This window comes from Orussus abietinus, unplaced genomic scaffold (assembly GCF_000612105.2).
Source record: "Orussus abietinus isolate OABI.00-Male unplaced genomic scaffold, Oabi_2.0 scaffold8, whole genome shotgun sequence".
Taxonomy (NCBI): domain Eukaryota; kingdom Metazoa; phylum Arthropoda; class Insecta; order Hymenoptera; family Orussidae; genus Orussus; species Orussus abietinus.
In genome coordinates, this window is record NW_019395997.1 from 2,255,653 (window position 1) to 2,272,278 (window position 16,626).

A 16,626-nucleotide genomic window follows, 5' to 3' on the forward strand; every position below is an offset into this window, starting at 1 on the left:
GGAGGTGAGAGAGAGGGAGAATCCCTATGGTGAGGGGTTGACGTCTCTCGGGACTGGATGATGCCTCCATGATGGGAATTACTCCTCGACGTGTATGACGCGACGTTTAATGCACGGACGTGCGTGACATGTGATACGACAAGGGGTGACCCGTCTCCCTGTTTGTGGGAAGTTACGAGAGGTGGCCCTTTGGAGAAGTAGTTCAGATCCTGGAGGAATAGCTGGCAGACCCTGGTGGAGTAGTTCGGATCCTGGATGAATTATTGAGACCCTGACGGAGTTGTTCAGACGCTGGCGGAATATTCAGGATCCTGACGATGGGCGTGCGACCATGGCGAAAGAGTTGGGGTCCTGACGGAACGTTGGAGTCCTGGCGAAACAATAGGGACAATGACGAAGTAGGGAGGAGACTCGGTCAGAGTAGTTGGAACCATGGATAGTTGGACCTCCAACGAACGTCTTCGACACCTTAACCCCCGTATTAGATATTGTACCGAGAGAAGTCTCTCCCGCGACAACCCAGGATCAAGGAAAGTGTCTCCCGTCCTGGACATATCTTCAAGCCCCCCCGATATCAATCCTCCACTTTTGTTATCTCCTAATTGTTCCTTCCTCCACCTGGACTTATTCCACCCCTGTCCCCGGGTCCTCCGACTTCACCCGGGGTTACTTTCGGCGATTCCTTCCTGGGGATGCAAATCGCCCCGGGGGCGGCGGTTATGCCGACGCGACGACACGGCGTCCCCGCAATCGGCGATTATTCATGTTAGGGTGGATTACGAGAGACGTTTATTGAGGTCCGCGGGCGAGGTTACCCCCTCGCACACGCGAGCGATTCGCCGCAAACGCCCTCGCCCCCCCGCGGGGGTGGACCCCTTGGAGGTTGAAGGCCCGTGTTGACATTCGCAGATCCGCTCGCGGATTAAGCCTTTGTGCCCCGCACAAAGCGGCCGCTACAATAAGGACTCGCCGCATTGTGTCCGATCGCGACCTATGCACCCCCTCCGGAGGCGCGACCACCCTGGAAGCAATAACTCTTGCACCACCTTTTGTCACTCGAGTACCGGGAGCGATTGGTGCTCGATAGAGAGAACTCGTCACGGTCCATCCGGCATCCGACCGTGGATTGATCGGCGCGAGAATTAATCAGGACCACCCCGATAGCTGCCCCGATAAGGGTGTAATCACCCCAGAGCGCTCCCTAGTCGCGGTTTAAATTAAGAAAGGGGGACATTAGTAGTCCTCTCTTTCTCCACCCCCTGCGATCTCTACCGCTTAAGGTGATGTGAGAGAAACGTCAAAGAGGTCTGCTTATCAAATTTTTTTCCGGTCTACCGAATCGTTTGAAAATTCACCACGTGAATATGGAGACTATAAGGAAGGTCCTGACACCCGTGAAATTTAATTTTTTACCAAAAATGTATATAATAAAAAAAATCTCTATATACAAATTTTATGGGTATCGGATTCTTGTAGCCTCCAGATTTACGCTGTCACGTCTGAGACGAGTATGTACTCCCGGTTCTTCTTTGTATCTCTCATTGTTACACTCTAGTAGGTACAACATTCTACGCAGGGTGCAGGGATGTAACGAGAGTGGCGAAAGACAATGTCCGAGGCTCGAAGTACACCTCGTTGCGCGGTAATTGTTTTTAAGGCGGTCCCTACCGCCGCGGCCATCAGGCCGTGTCACGGGGCGCCGTAACCGTCGAGTCATTAATGATTCGCAGATACCAATCGATACCGACGGTAGGCGTGTATCGGCAGTTCGATTACATCGTAATTGCTCCCTACCTGTGACGGGGCACGAAAGTGATTCTTTTACCGAGGGAGGCCTGCATCCCAGGACGCAGCATCCTCCCGGGATGCACCTGCTGACTGGCCCCAGCTACCGAGGATGACGTTGCACTGTGAGAGCTAGTCCGCGTTGTTTGCCGCTCGATCGATCGAGATCCAGTCCACATCCTGCCCCATCGATCGAAGCATCGATTGGCGCAAATCGATCGATCGAAATTCGCCATTGATTTTTCTCATCGCGCGGCATCTTTTCCCTGCTCTTAAGTCAAAAGAAGGAGAGAAAAAACAATAAATAGGAATGCAGGCATGTTACATAGCGAACCGTACCCCATGCCCCCTCCGCGAGAAGGGGGTGAGGGGGGTAGAAGGACGAAAAAGGGTTTCGAGATTGAAGTTTCATAGGAGGGGGGTAAGGACCTTCCACCCACTCCGGGATCTATCCCACGAAGCCGCTTTGATCGGCACCGGAAGGGGACCAAAGGACGGGGGGGCCACTCCCCCCGGTGTTCTCACTATTTCCGAAATGAATCCGCGAGGAGAACTCGCGGGTCGTGGGGGGCGTCGCGACGCCAGCGGAGCCTCTAGGTAATATCGCGGTAAGCCCCGTCTTTTATGACAGGACCGGAGCGCCTCTCAAGGATATTGGTAATCTTCGGGGCTGGCAGTAATATCGGCGGCGCAGTGATCTCTCGCCCCCGAGCCCTCCCCTGAGCCACCTTCTCCGCCACCACCTACGCGCCCACCCGAGTCCCCACCTCGCGGACCTCTTCCTTCGTCCGGGCGGGCGTATTGACGCGGCTTTGCAGCCACATTCCGGGTAAGAACATAGAACCTACGTACGCGCCACCCACCCACCTTCGACCACCCCCCGGCGCTCCTGGGTCGCGACGCCGCCACCTACGCTCCGGGCTCGGATACGCGGTGGGAGGTGGGTGGGAGGTGGGTGGTGGGTGGGACGGTGAAACGTGGGATGGCGCCCACTGTGCCGAGCTGCGGTTACCCGCTGGTTCGACTTTCGGCGGATAGACGGATGCGCGGAGGGATCGCGTCTCTAGGAACTCCCGGGGGTGGTCGCCCCTTTCATGGCGCGTCCGCGCCCCGGCGATCGCCCTCCGAGAGGGCTCGTCGCCTCTTCCGGCTTTGTCCTCGGGTACGTCGAGGCGCCGCCGGTCTCGCGTAAGGAGCACCACCTCGGACAAACGAGCGAATCCACCCCGGGGGTGGCCCGGCCGATGTGCCGCGCGTTAATTGGAAAAATTACCGCCTTAATGGGGCTCCTCGCGATTGTCCGCCGACTAATTAGGGGGGCCGGGCGGCGTTTCACCGCGAAAATGCGCGCATTATGCGTGCCGTGTGATGGCCCGGGCATAAAGGTCCGCCCGGGCGGCCCCTGTGGGCGCGAGACCGCGGACGGGATTAATACACCCCCGGGAGGGAAGATAAAGGCTATTGAATCGCCGCCGCGCCCGCGACGGCCTCCACCCCTGGGGGTGGAGGCGCCGCCCGCCCTACGCGCGGCATCTCGCACAAAAATAGCCTCCAATGAGAAAAGGAACCTCGCAGTTTCCTTTCAGCGCTTTCAGCAAAAATTCTGAAAACTAATTTTCCTCCTAGCGGGCGCAACGGGGTGTGCGGGTATAAGGAGGAAGGAGCCGCCTTCGTTTCCTTACCGCCCTCTCTTTCCGCCACCCTCGGACCGTTCTTCTCTCTCTCTCCCGCCCGTCGCGTCTTCCGAGTCTCCTCTCGCTCCCACCTTTTCCGCCCACCCCTTCCGACGCCCCCGTCTCGCTCCCTCCACCCGCCGACTCCATTCCCGCCATGGCACTTTTATACGAGGTGCTAATCTTCCAGACAAGCCCCCGAGACGCCCTCCGCGAGGGATTATAATATAATATCGTAATACTCGCGAGGGGGAGGCCCGCTCTTGCTGTTATGCCCCCCATACGTAACCACTCCTTATCAAACGAGGATTCCCAGTCGAGTCGCGTCGCCCTTACGAGATCCGCCGAGAGGATGTCCGAACTTCGATACTTACGGTCCGCCATGGCGGAAATTATGCCCCCGGGTCCCGATGGGATGGCTTTGCCGATAACTTACTCTCCCATGGTCGGCGAAATTGGAAATCCGCCCGGTTTCTTATCATAGGCCGGAATTAACGAGTCCGCCTTATCAAGGAACCCGGCGGAGTTCCAGGTCCCTCAAATCGAGGGCCCTCTTTATCTAGTCCCTTTCGATATTGTATCAATCGTTTGTTTCGACCCTGTGGATGCTGCGATGACTAATCCCGATTCGATCCAAGGGTAATTGGCAATTAATCGGCTGTTTGCGCTGTTCGGATAAATTCCGACGGGACCCCCCTCGTCCTTGTCGAATCACCGCCAGGACATAACTGGCGCGAAGCACGGTCGATCCCGCGGGACCCACCGGGCACCGGGAGAGGCCGACAGCGCCACGGGAACAATGTGGCCGCCTCCTGAATTATTCCCTTTGATTGCTCGCTTTCGTCCCGGTTGGCTCGCCACGCCCGACGACGGGTCCGACCCGGGACGCGACCCCGGCGACGCGGCTCTGCACAAGGGGTGAAATGTCCCTGCGAACATTATACGAGGTGTGTCTCAAAAGTAATGAGACTATACCAGAGTGGATCGGGTACTAGCAACATTGTAGGTAATTTACTTACTACGCTCGTGGCTCGTCTCCCTCTTTGACGATTGCCGCGAAGCTTCAATTGATAACGGAAATTGACACGCGATAGATGTGAAACTTTTTACACTGGTTGAGACGAAACCCTTAGGTTGAAGAATAAGTTCCCGCGGTATTTATTACGTTACGTTAGGTTAATGTTAATTACGTACCTTACGGGCGAGCGCGAACGGGCGAATCAATCATCCCGCGACTCATTAGCCACGACCCTCCCTCGCTCTCTTTTTCTCTCTTCCATGGCTTTTATTTCCGTCCACGAGAGTGCTAAGGTGCTTACCACGCATTGTATTACCGCCCTGGCAGACAATGCGCCACCCCCTTGCCGCCCACCCGGGCCCGAGAAAAAAGAATCCGTTCTACGAGAAACCGCGGATCAACGAGTCGTTAATTAAGGAGGCTCGGAGATGCGTCTAGATGGAAAAAAAAAATTCTCCTTTGAACAATCAAACCTCACGACCATCATGTTCTCCCATAGTGCCTTCATAACCACGTGCTGAAGTTTTTGGAGAACCATGGTTCTCCAAAAAGAGGAATGATTCGGTGCACCCAGTTTGGGGGAAAGTTTTATCAATATTTTGACGTTTTGGTTTGTATATATGACACTTTCATATCACCTTAAATCGTAGTTGCGAAACGGGACCAATGTCTCGAAATGCGGAAGGAGGGCGGAAATTAGCGGTTTCCGCGTCCTCGGTGGGAATCGGCGGGCGTTATACGTCAAGCGTTCGACGCGTCGATTCCGGGCGGAGAAGCACTCCGTCAAGCGGGGGCAGAAAGGCCTTTATTGCCTGACACCGACTGCATTATATCGGAAACGAGCGATCCATCTCCCGAGGACAGGGCCACAATGTCCTGAATGGTCGATCCCGTCCGGGAAAAATTGATATCGACGCGGAGGGTCCCCCGCGACCCCCCGCACCTCGTCTCCGTCGGAGCAATCGAGCCGCACCGCAAAACAATTAATTAAAAGCAGAAAACCGGGTCGAAAACCGGGACCGAAAATTCGGAGATAAGGGGTGCCCTCCTTGGACCGGTCCCAGTGGTCGGCGACGATCCCGTGCCGGCCATTGGGACCATTTCGAGGGGGCCATCCATCTCGGCGGGGACAGCTCGACAATGGGCCCGATGGCCGCGGACAAAAAGCCGATATCCGGCGTATCGCGGACGAGGCGTCGGCGCGTACCCCCGGATTAAGGCCGGCGTCGCGACGCCGCGACCGCGGTGGAGAGATAAGCACCGATAATAAATTCGAGCCCGGTGAGTAAGCTCGAACCGCGAGCGTGACTCGCCTCCTCGTCGCGTCATTTATATTCGTTAATAGAGCCCGGACTGGCACCGGCCGGGGTTAACGGCGCAGAAAAGGATTCGTTAAGCGTATTCTTTCCGCCCGGTCCGGGGGAGGGCGCCCCCGAAACACCCCCCCGGGGAGGAAATCTCGGACGGGTCCAAAGAGGAGCCGGGAAAGGTGATCCAAATCCTCCGCGGGTAATTAAAAGGCAAGAACATCGATTAAATCATTTAGGGGTACAGGGTGCCCCCCCCCCTGAACGACCCCCCGGGATGAAATCTCGGACGAGCCCAAGAGGAAGCACAAAGGGTGGATGCAAACCTCGGGGAGATTGTATTGTAATACTGGCACTTGGGTTTAACAATTGCCGGGGGAGGGAGGATAAACCACATGAACCCCCCCTGAAGAGGAAATTTCAAATGGGCTTAAGAATTGACGAAGAAAAATAATCCGAGGTAATTGAAAGGTTGGAACTTGGTTTAAAGAATTACCGGGGAGAGGATAACCCGGAGGCGCCTCCTAGTGAAACCCCCCTTGGGAGGAAATCTCGGATAAGGTAAAGAAGAAAGATGATCGGGGAGTAATTGAAAGGTTGGAACTTGTGTTAAACAATTGCCGGGGGGTGGAGGGTACACTGGGGGGCTCAATTTCCGGGCCGTGGCGGCTCCGCCGCGAATTGCCCCCCATTCTCATTTTAACCCGATCGTTACGTAGAGAGGAGTCATTTTACGCCTCGTAACCGCAATCCCCGTTAAAAGCGGAGCGTTTCGGAGATCCCTTCCCGGAGGCTCTTCCGCGGCGGAGAGGCCAGGAAACCGGGAGGAGGGCCCGCCTCCGGAGAGGAGGTTTGTTCCCCGGGGGCCATCCATCCACTTTGACGTGCGCGGCGGTGGGGCCGGGGTGGATTGCCCCCGACGAGGGGTGGCTGGCCCGCTCCTTATCCCTATTTTTGGCTTCGGCAGATCCGGAAACGCGAGCCTGGTGACGGCTTATCTACCGAGGATACCCCCAATGGTTCCAGGACCTCTCGTCCTTAGCGGAGCTCCTCAGGAGGATCGAAGTCGCTCCTCTTGGCGCACGCCTGCGCCGAGCGGGGCCCATTAGGCGGGATAGATCGAGTCCCGAAGGATTAGCCCGGTCGCCCCGTCGCGCCGCCCTATCGGCTCAAAGGACAAACATAACTACTTTAGTCCTGGCCGCAAACTCAAGGGTTAAGCGAGCCCCCCTTGCGGGGGCGGCCAGGGGGTGCGCGTGTGTGACCCCAGCCCTGCGGCCCTCTCGGCGCGGCGCCCCAATTCCGGATCCCATTGGCCGATTCCGCCCGATTCCGCTCGGCCCGGGCCAGGATTGATTCCGCCTGAATATTTCATGACCGCTCGCCGAACTTGTTGCCCCTCGTCTTCATTAAGCTCATTATTCCGCGATGAATTTACCCCCGGCTGCTCCGCCCAGCAGTGACCCCTTGTCATTCGACCCCGCTTTTTGTCGCTTTCTTTATCACTGGCCGGATATTCTCGACGATTTCTAGTATCTTTAAGGTGATATGAAAGCGTCGAAGAAGTCTGTTCATGAAACTTTTCTTCAAACCGAATCGATTCGGGCTTTACGATATAAATATCGAGAGTATAAGGGAGGTCCTAAAACTCACGAGATTTCAATTTTTGACAAGAATTTCTTCGTAGGTATTTTCAAAATTTGTTATTAAAAATGAAATTCCAACCCTTTCAGCGCTAAGCCCTTTTGATGTATGGGCGATTTTCATCAGGACGTACCAGCGATATTGGACCAAACGTCGGACGTACTTATGGGTCCATATCACCGAAAGGGTTAAGAAGTGACAGAGTCCTATGGGTGATCGCAGTTTCTGCGCAATTAGGATTATTAATTAGTATGGGAAATCAAAAAGGCACGTCTTAGTACTTCTCCCATTATCAAGTGTTTCACTGTAAACCACTTCCTGCGGAAAAGAGCACCTGATAAGGGTTTCTCTTACCTCTCATTGATAAATGACGAGACCTTGAGGAAAATCCTATTGGTCACGTGGTTATTTAGATTATAAGATCAATTGGCGAAATTGACTATTCTGTCTTGAATTTTAATGTGAAAATTTAGGTCTTCATTTTGTGAGCCTCATTCGGAAACTGCATTCGATTAAATCGACGCTAGGGCCCTTCCGGACCCAATCGGGATATCGGGCGTCGTAATCACCGCTCCCCCCTCTCGATTCGGGCATCGATGCGGTTTTAATCAGCGGAGAAACGGCCGCTTCTATCCCGTCCCGGGCGTGGAATTATTTTAATTATTCCATAAGCCCCGAGAGCACGCGCCGCGTGCGGCCTCCGCAGTTTGTCGTGCGTTGCAGCGACTGCGATGCATCCTGGCGATGCATTATGCACAGCCTCCTCTCATTGGCCCGTACTCCGCAGTCGATACTCCGCATTGAATAGGTATATAGGTACAGGACCATAGACGTATGTGCGCTTGCTTGCCATTGCGTTTGTCGGGGTCGATCGAACGGAAATTTTCGGCCGGACCGATCGACGCGCGTCGAAAAATCGAGGATCCACGATCGATCGCGAATAATCGAACACCTCCGAACCACCCCACAATAGGTAGTAGTATTTAATAATAATTGGCAATAATTAATGACGAGAAGTAATAAAATAATCCATCGCGATTTTCGGGATCGATCGACGCGCGTCGAAAAATTGGAGATCCGCGATCGATCGCGAATAATCGAACACCTCCGAACCACCCCACAATAGGTAGTAGTATTTAATAATAATTGGTAATAATTAATGACGATAAGTAATAAAATAATCCATCGCGATTGTCGGGATCGATCGACGCGCGTCGAAAAATCGGGGATCCACGATCGATCGGGAATAATCGAGTACCTCCTACCCACCCCACAATTACCAGTGATATTCAGTAATAATCAGTAATAACTGGTAGTAATTAATAACGATCAGTGATAAAATAATATACCGCTAATCCGCTCCGATTTCCGGCCCTCGTCGTCGACGGTCCAATTTCCTCCCCCTGAAGAATCGCAATAAATCACCCCGGAAATCGAGAAATTGCACCCGGGCGAGCGGTAATTAGCCCTCCACTCCATTTTCGGGCGCCCGCCACCCCGAACGAGGAATACGGGCCGCGATACTTGTTGCTGGATTTTTTTTCCCTCCCTTTTCTTTTTTCTAAGCCGGCCGCCCCAACTTCCGGGCCGAAGTTTCGAGCGGAGGGTCTCTCCCGGGGGCGGAAACCACCCCCTCGGAATTGCGGCTCGTTCAATTTCCGAGTATCCCGGCCCCGAGACAGGGGTTTCTTACGCCGGCCAGGTCGGGCTAAATAGCGCGCCCCTCCCTCGTTAACTTCTTACCCCCCCTGGATGTCCGGAGTGCCCCGACGGGGGCGGCTTAAAAAATGCGCGACACAACGACCCTCGGAGGGAACACAAATGGCCGAGATCAAAGTGGCCCGGCCTCATCGGACGGGAGTTGATTATTTTTATGACGTGACGGCCGGGGATGGCCGGAAAAGATGAGATGCCCCCCGCCCCCCTTGACGTCTTTTCCTGGGGGAGGTGTCACCCTCTCGACGACGACCCACCCCCGCCGCCCCGTGACCGGAATATCTCCCTTGTCGCTCTTCCCTGGGCTCCTTTTTATCCTCCCTTACTTCATTAGAAATATCAATCCTGACTTTATGACCCTTGATTTATTTTTGGTTATCGACCAATTGCAAGATTCGTTTCCTAAAAATCATGAAAATCGATTAAAGGGGGATTTGCCGATCCTCGTTGCATATTCAATATTCCGGATTTCATGATATATGCTGTGTGGATGTATCTTATTATCGTCAAGGTGTAGAAGTATGGCTCTTGATGAAATGTCACACGCCGTGATATATCGTTGTACGTGATACCACGTATATTCTTATATATGGGAAAATCTGTCTACGCATTCTTTTATATATTTTAATATTACTAATTGAAGGGCGCCGATGACGGGGGTGGGAGCGGCGGACCCCTCGGACTTGGCGGGCTTTTTTCCTCCTTTTTTTTTTTTATCGCAGGCGAGGATCAAGGACTCGCCTCCGAAGCCCTTTGCCGAGGCGACTCTTTGTCCGGACGCTCGTTATTTTGAATTGGATTAGGAGAGCGCCGGCTATGCGGAGGGCCCGGGAAAAAATGCTCGGAGAACAAGTATTATTGTACGTCGGCCCCGAGACAGATTGACGATGTTATTCTTAACCAAATGAGAGACGCCACGCGTCGCGACGCGCCGAGGTCTGCTGGTGACGCGGCGCCCCCGCGGCCATTGTCACCCCCCGATGTTGCGATTTTGGAACGGGAATTAGTTCAGAAAGTGTGCTCCCCTAATACTCGACAAATCTCCAAAATCCATTATACAAGGAGGGCGAAGGATTTCGATAAAAAATGCGCGAGTGGGATTTGTTTATCCGCGGTAGGGTGATTTTTAATTTGTCTTTGAAGTCCGCGAAAGGAAACGTCGTACCTGGTGAGCGAAACTCATCTTTTCTGATTGTCAGTAATGTATCTGGTGAAAAGTAGCGTGGTAAAGTTAGCAACTATATTGAGCAATAAATATAACGTAAGAAAATCCGGGACCACACTTGATGCAGGATTTGCAAAAAATAGTTTAGTTATCGCGAGGCTTTAACTTCAAGTCAAGGAGAAATTGACATGTTTTAAGATATATTTTGGATATTTGGTTAAACCCTCGTACTATAAATGTATTTTTATATTCCAACGCTAAACAGAGTTGTCCGTCAATACGGCGTACGCTGTATACGTTATTTTAACATTTTTCTAAGGACTTTTTTTCCGGTAAATTATTCTCTCCGTACTTTTAAAAGGAGGAAGTGAGATTGCAGGACAAGGGTTTTTTGGAAATTGAAAATTTGCAAAAATGAAAATCGACCTTTCCCGTCCTCGGCTTAAATCCAACCGGCCGAGGTCTCGCACCTCGCCCCGAGATTTCCTTTTATTTATAGTGGCCTGTATTTATAGTAGCGCGTTTTTACGCGAAAGCCCAAGTGCCGGCCGTAAAGTTATGTCAGGAGCGAACGCCGGGCCGTATTTCATACTACAATGTTACACATTAACTATGACGGTTTATGCGAATCGCGCGAACCGAGCCACTCGTCTCCTAATTCGAGACCGTCAAAGAGGGGTGCGAATCGTACGGCGAATGAGCTGCCACTAAACGAGATTTTCCGCAATACATATATACAAGCCCGCTAAAAAAGAGACTACGGGTGTAAAAAGAAAAAAAAACAAACTTTTGCAAAATTAAGAAAAAAAAACCACATACGCATATCGTTCATCATAACGAAACGAGAGTGTCTCAATGTCCCATTAACCGCAACTATTTTTTCAATCCAAAATTCAATCACCACTTCTTTACGTCATCCCAATGTGTACAATTTTTACTTTGTGTTGGGATTTTTTCTTTTGTCGATTCCTAACCGCATAACTATCAAATACATCATAACATCGGTTTACCTAGAAATTTTCAAAAAGAAAATGAAAATTATATTTCGTAGAGGGACTTTCCGTTGGAGCCGCTTTGGGCGAATCCGCGCCGCTACATTCCCCTGGGGCATTCCTCTTCGGCAAAGAAATGGCGTCCATTTCAATGGCGACGTCGTGTGGCTTGCGTGCGTGTGTGGTGACGCCACCGCACGCGGCCACGTGCGTGCGATTTCGTTTATAAGAGAATCTAACGAACGCCGCGGCATAGTCGGACGTACACGCGGCTGGAAATAATTTCCAGCGTTAAAGATATTCACACGTTAAACGCTCTAAATTGTGAATACGGAGCCATGTTCGCCTCCACTGCACCGGAAGTCTCGCTCTTAAAAGATGTACGCCGCGAGCCGCCATTTTGGTCCCCGTTGTCCCGCCTCGGTTATGGTTCTTGCTTGTCCTTCACTTATTCCTCAACTTTTTATTATAATTGCAAATTCTTTTTCTCGACGGCATAAGAATTCATAAGAACTATCGTTGGCCTCGGTTCGCCCCGCCGACGATTTTTCAAATTAATTCACGAATTTGGCGCAAAAACGCGAGATTTGTCATGAATTTAGTTCAACTACGCAGAATGCACCTTTTTTCTTTTTTTCTAATAAAACATTTGAACGTACGATAAACGCGTTACATGTGTAATCTCTGATTTAACATGTGTGAATGGTAAGTCACGTCTAACCTAAAAGGCCCAAAATTGTCTTAATATTCAACGTTAATTTCTAATTGATTAATTAATTTCCCGTTCGCTTTGAAACTTTAACCCGCGATTACGGAGCTTCTAATAAATGTCCTGAAACCCAGGAAATTTAAGAAGCGGAACTGAAGAGAAATGCAAATTTCGCAAGATACGAGAGTTTCATTGAAACCACCACTGTTACGCGTTGAAGTTTTAAATTAATCGGTGCACTCAGTTTGGAGAAAAGTTGTATAAATGTTATGACTTGTATATCTAGGTGACACTTTCGTAACACCTTAAGTCAAAAGTCCGTCAGGTCACGTGCCCGATTCCCGCCGGCCTTAAGGCTGAAGATCGATCTCGACGTAACTCTTTTTTCCCCCCGACCTCGCATTGCGCAACGCAAGAACTGGGCCTTTTTTATAATAATTTAATACACTCTCAATCGATTACCGGCGACTCTTTCTTCCTTCGGCGGCGGTTTTTACGAACACCGGGGATGGAGAAACAGGAGATTACCGAGGATTAATCAGCTGCTGATGGGATCGGGAGAGATCAAGCGGGGCCTGGAAACTCGATCGCGGACTCTCCCTACATCTCGATCGTTAATCGATACTAAGCGATCTCCGGCGAAAGTCAATTGAGATGTTCCAAATTTCCCAGATCTAAGAACAGGAGAGATATAGAAAAATTGAGAGAAAAATCCCGCACCGAGTTCCCTATCTTCCGTTATCAAGCCCGAGGTTGACTAATAAGCAACTCCTCCGAGATGAAACTCATTTCATTTGTTCGTATCTCCTTATTTCTCCGATCGGCCTTCGGGTGCCCTCGAGGGAGAACAATGCTCTCATTGTCGACAACTAGTACACCGAGCACTCTTATCATTAACAAACGCACCAAGTGTTCACTTAGAACCAAAATGAACCACTAAACCCTCTATACAAAGCTGGGCGTTCATCGCAAATGAAATTTCTCTTCGAATCCACGTCCATACTCCCATGGTACTTATTCGTCAAATTTAATACATTTCTTGCAAATGTCGCAGAAAATTAATATACCATGTCTGAGAAAAAGGTCGAACAAAAATTGCATAAAATTACGATATCATCCTTAACAGTGCAGATCGAAGGTTCTAATAAGACTATGATATCAAACAGTCATTAATCCTCCAAACTGACTAATCGTCGATAACAGCGATGATTAGAAACGGTTTTCCCGGATTTTTCTTCCAATCACCCACCGTTCAATTTTCCAGAAAACGCGAGAAAATGGGTTCTTCCGAGAACACGTAAGCCTCCAGGTGACCGAAGTAGTCACGGGGTGCACAATCGGGCGAAAGGGGGTTAGGGGGGGTGTTCCTTTTTACGTCGGCAGCAATAGGGTGGCAGCAATGGGGTGGCACGATCGGGGAGGGGGGTGGTTGGGTGGCGTTGATAGCAACGGGCGGCGGCGATACCGTCGACGTCGTCGGCGTCGACGGGGGTGGGGGTGGCGGAGGTGAAGGAGGAGGATGAGGTCGTGACGGTGGTAGGAAAAAGGGAGTCGGCAGAGGGAGAGAAAGAGGGAGAGCTGGGGAGAGGGATGGAGCGAAAGAGAGGGAGAGAAGGAGGACGTGGCTCAACTCGTTCGACCCATTCATATCCCGATGAAAAGGCCGCGCCGAACAGACATCGTGAAAAGAGAAGGGAATTATTATGATTATTATTATTAACGTTTCTATGGGGATGATTTTCCCTTTTCCGTCTGTCTTCGACTTTCGCCGAGATAAAGCCGACCGGTGTCCCGAGGGTTGCCTCGGAGGGCGACGGGTCCGCCTATCAAGGGTTGGTCCCCGCCGGTCAGCTCCTCCACCCCCGCGACGCCGAGCACTCCCTCTATGGATAAGATAAAGGGGAAGAAAACAATCCCGAGAAGTTCTCTAGAAGGCCCAAATAAACCAAAATGTCCGATGGCCCCCGTGAACCAAAATGGCCGACCGGCGCCTCCACCCCTCGCGACGCTGCCGAACCCCCGCACCCTCTTGAGGCCCCCTGAAATTCATCACCGTGTATTCCTTTCTCACCCTCCCAACCATAAAGGAGGAGAAGACGTGCCGAGGAACTCCGAGGGTGCCCCGTGAACCAAAATGGCGGCGCGAAAAGTGGTGTCCACGGGGGGAGGTGGCGGGTGGAGGGAGGTCAAGGAGGAGGGAAAAGTACAAAAAGACTCGCTCCTCGAACCCGGGGAGCATACGCCGTCGATAACGGGTACGTGCACCCGCGGGGGCGGGGGGCACCGAGCGTGCACGCGGTTCGGGGGTGGAGGGGGGCGGCACAAGCGGCCGCATTATGTGGAGCAACGACTCCGCGGGGCCTCGGCGTGTAACGTAATCCAATCAAATGCCAAAGTGGCTCGCAACAAAAAAAGACGACGATCTCTATCGCTGGCCCGTCGAATTTCAATATGGCCTTCCATGGCCGCACATAACTACCCATCTCCGGGGCACACAGGCATTCGTACCGATATGAAAGGCCTTTCCATCCTCCTCCGCCTCGGCGGCGGTGCCGCTCTTACCGACCGAGCGACGTGAATGCCGGAGGGCCGCCCGCCCGGCCGACGCGCTCCTCTTCCACGTGTAAGTGCACCCCCACCCCCATCTTCGTATGTACGTGTACATATACTTCCTATGTACGGACTTTATCCTCTCTGTGTCCATGTATCACCGCGTAAACACACCCGCGTGTACCCGTAAGTGTACATTCCGCCACATGGGCCGGGCTCTCAAAAATCAGTCCGCCCCCGTTACGCCGAGTGCCCCACCATGCGAATAATGCTGCGAGGCGAAATTTATTATTTACCAGCCCGCCGCGCACTTTACACCTCATAAGCCCGGTCTCCCGCCCACCCGCCCGGGCGGCGGGGCGTCTTCCCGGGCGGGCGCGCGCAGCCCCACGATCGCAACGGCGAGAGAGCCCCTCGAGCGCCGCGACGCCGCGGGCGGCGCCCTTGATCCGCCGGTCCGACCGAGCCCACCTCCCATTCACGGGCCTCATCGAGATCGGCCGGGATTGGCGCACCGGTGCTCCTCTGCGACAAGTCCTGGGTACCGTACCCCACTCGAGCACCTTCGCCTCGGTGCCCCCGAACCGGCGAATCGCCTGATAACGCGCGATAACCTCTCTTCCGCGGTTGCGAGACTAGTCGCACCCTGGTCTCGCGGTGTGTCGATCGTCGGATACATCGGTGTGACCCGAGGGGGGTTGACCTAGGTCAGTAGAAGGATTTCCAACGCGAGTTTTAGGTTAGGATAGGATACATCGATGTCTCTTCGATCCTTAGTCCTGACTTCCCGGCGCGTTCACATCGAAATCAGTCGCGTCGACTGTAACGAGGGGTGGGTAATACCATTGTTTCCTGACTTTACAACGGATAGGATAAGTCAGTCGAGGCAATCCGGGTAAGTATTGTTGCGTTAGGTCAAGAGTTGAGTATTCAACGTCACGGGTAAGTTAGGTCAGGTCTGGGGTTGAGTTCCCGACAAGAGAACCAGGTCACGTATTAGGGTAGGGCAGGATTTTCAATATAAGAGTGAGATGAGGTAAGGTTAGGTTAGGTTAGGTTGCACGTGCGACTCGCCCGGTCGACGGGCGACCCACGAGGGAGAGAAGCCCTCGACGCCCACCCACCCGGGCGGGCTCGCCCACTCGGGGAGCCCGTTCGCATCGCGAGCTCCAGATCGGAGTGCGTGCCGATGCGCCTCCACCTGGTCCGCCGTCCGAAAACCCGCGGACCGCACCCGATAACGATAAGAGCCGGCCGCGGGCGAACTTAATTGGCCCCGATACCGAAAACCCACGGGCGTCCAATTCCTCGTTCCGTGGAAATGAAATTCGGTAGAGAAGCCCTCGAGAATCCGGGCAGAGTATCAGGAACCTCTCGTTGTCGCGTAGGGGACTTAATTAGGGCTCCCCAGGGTGGGGGTGGGATCCTCCCGCCTAAAAAAATCCCTTATCTGGCCCGGATCGTTATCACTCGCGGGATTTTCCCATCAGGCGGTCCCGGGGGGGACCTTTCCGCTCCCTTTCCGCATCCCGGTCCCGGTGCCGCTCCTGCCCTTCCATCCCCTCACCCGGCCTGGAAGAATGGGCGCTCCAGGGGTGGTTTCGCAGACGCGGCCCGGATCCTTCGGGCTTCGTTCGGCCCGTCGCGTGTTTAGGTTCGCGGTGACAGCACCGCCGCTCGCAATGATTAATGGCTTAGCGCATTAACGGGCTATTGACAAACACGTCCCCCACCCCCCGCGGACTCCCGAGGAACTCGCCGGGGCCGATCAAAGGGACCGGGGCCCCTGAAAGAAAGCCCGGAGGGGCGAGCCACCCTTGAACGCGATTCTCCGCTCTGACGGGAAGAAGCTGCCCCATTCGACGGCTCCACAAAAAACCGCCTTCCCTCCCTAGTTAACCCCCGTGTTATCGGTCTTATCGGGCCTTAAACCGAAGGACTTCCCTCCCTACACGTGTCGACGCGCATAAATGCCGCCGCGGAATCGCTGATACCGCTCAGTCTTCCGCGCCCTTTTCAACCTCCGTCACGGTTCACCGGTGGGACCTGTTCAACTTTTACGAATTC